Below are 2,564 nucleotides of genomic sequence, written 5' to 3'. Positions count from 1 at the left end.
TTGTGGGAGGTACTGGCCTAGGAAGGATGCTGGCGCCCAGCAGACTCAAGCTAATCTTTTCCTATAAGCCACCTTACTGAGACTAGCCCAGTAGGTACTGCCACTTTAGATGATGTTGTTCGTTATCTAAGAAGAGCAGGTGCTGGTTTGCTGGATACATGATAAAACATACAAGTATATTGTACAGTAATTGAGATATGTGATACATTTAGTTCAATGGTAATACATAAACACAACCGTTTGTCATGTGTCAGAAATACAACAAGAGTTACATTACACAGAGTTCTGAAACAAAATTAGACTGGCACTCCTCGTCGCTTCCTCCTTGGCAAGGCACTACCTTCCAACTTGCTACCTTCATATATTTCCGGAGCATGACTTGTAACATAATGAGTGAATGATTTATGAGGCGCTATCCTTGATTTCCATGCAATTAAGGTGAAGTCTCCTTCCGGTCTGACAGTAGGATTTGCTAGAAGTTCCCCTAATGCAATACTTGGTGATTCCTCCTTGTTTGACACATTAAGTGGAGGTTCCCCCAATGTCATGCTAAGTGGATGCAGAGCAAAGTCAGAAATGTCCACTAGATGGCCTTGTTCTATAAGAATGCCAGGGTGCACACCATATATAGAGAGGTTCCTTCTAAAGTATCTTACCCCCTTGTTCAATATGCAACGCCAAAACTGAACATTGAGGTTCCTTCTCAGCACATCCGCAAACACATTTATTTGGACGAGTGAACCTCGCACATCGTGACCAGCTTGACAAATTCATCTGCTATTTGTACTAGCTGTGGATGTTCTGCGGGGTCTACGCTCCCGAATGCCGTTGCCTTGAAAAGGTACCTCATCTCATCATAAGATAGAACCTTAAGGAAAATTGGTTTCATTGATCCAAACCGGGCTAATATTTTAAGTTTACTTATGATTATGATCTTACTCCCTGTATCCATTTTTATGAAAAATGATTGAAACTTTTTCCAGTCAGCATCGCAGGCATCAGAAGCAAACTCAATAACAACCAACATCGTCAACCCAAACATGGTCTTTCCATGGTCAAGTATTCTCAATAGGTTGTCTCCATTCAAGTGCAGAACAGAAGAAAAGTGTGAACGAACCCTTGCGTCGCCGCATGCATGACCAACCAAAGTTTTCTTCCCAACTTTGGCACCACCTATGACCGGAAGAACGACCGGTGCATCACCAGGAGGGTTTTGCTGCAACAAGAAGCTCAAACGATATTGTTTTTCAGCGTGTCGGCTGAACATGCATGAAGTTGTCGGTGTAAAGATAAAGGTCATATGGCCTGCGAGACATGCGCTCGCATCCACCCAGAAGCACAACAAATTTTGCCATATTAGCAAGAGCAACTTCTAATCTTTCCAAGGCACCATATGGCTCATGGCGCATGGCCTTGCCATCTTTCTGAGTTATTGTTCGAGAACGCTTGAAAGGAATGGTGAAATGCAAGCTGCTGCTAGATGTGTCGTTAGTGCTAACCTCGTCGAAGCCTGCACTGTCTTGGAGGGTTTGGTACCTCAAGGCATCCATCACGCTGTATCCGCTGTACATGGCCTCTGAGAGCATCTTGAGCTGCATCATCATCCCAGAGTTGGTTATGTATCGTGTGTCCGCCTCCTTGACGATGGTGCAAGCTCTCATCAGAAGATGCTGCAACCTCTCCACCATCTTCTCTGACTGTGTATGGCTGGAGTAGTGGTACTTGTTCATCAGGAAGGAGACGAACCGGCTTAGGAGTTCGCCTGCAACTGCAGACATGGCAGCCTCCATGGCTGGGATTGATGAGGTCGTTCTGTCTAGACAAATTTAACTAGGCTGGCCTCTGCCAAATCTTGCCAAGATTCTTGGTAAAATAGAAAAGTCTACAGAGATGACTTCAGACAAGGGTGGCTGACATGTGACAAGGACAAGCCAAATGTCCACAGTAGTAGGTCCTTATTGTCTTTGCTTGGACTCCTTCTACAGTTATATCCTTGAGTGTGAGAAAGACAAGCCAACTGTCCAATAAAATATGAAAACATATCTTTAATATTCACACACTAACAAGTATATTCAAGTTATATTTGCACGGCATATCTAGTATATGTGCACTCCACTCTATCAATGTTTGTCCATGGAAGTTGTTTGGGCTTTTGCAGATGAACTTCCGTGGACAAAAGCAGAGCGCAAATCATCGGGGAATCCATGCTTCAGGGGACATTTTTTTTCAAAAAGGGGCGCTTTATTACTTAAAAGATTTAAGCATTACACCCGGCCTCTGCATAACTAAGATGCACACAACCAAATAAGATCCTCTCACACAAAATAAAAATAAAAAGGCGAATTACAACGGAACATGTAGAGTCCGTATAACGCCTAATGTGGAGGGGGGCCAATCCTTAGATCATGCTGCCATCCATGTTGGATAAAAGTATCCCTCGCCGTAGCCTTCAATCGTGTACACACCTCCGTAAACAGGCCTCGATTCTCCACACGTTGTAGAGAGGACCATAAACGAAGAGTCCCGGTACATCTGTAGATAACCTGCAACAGAGAAGTACTTTT

The 2,564-nt window shown here is 43.9% G+C and overlaps 1 pseudogene; it reads right to left on the bottom strand.

Moving 5' to 3' along the window:
* Positions 1–296: 296 nt before the first annotated feature.
* On the bottom strand, positions 297–1,790 carry LOC123038751 (disease resistance protein RGA2-like; annotated as a pseudogene).
* Between the last annotated feature and the right edge of the window lie 774 nt (positions 1,791–2,564).

Source organism: Triticum aestivum, chromosome 2B (assembly GCF_018294505.1).
Source record: "Triticum aestivum cultivar Chinese Spring chromosome 2B, IWGSC CS RefSeq v2.1, whole genome shotgun sequence".
In the NCBI taxonomy this organism is placed as follows: Eukaryota; Viridiplantae; Streptophyta; class Magnoliopsida; order Poales; family Poaceae; genus Triticum; species Triticum aestivum.
The sequence above is the reverse complement of the archived record's forward strand: the minus strand, read 5'-3'. Positions and strand labels throughout refer to the sequence as shown.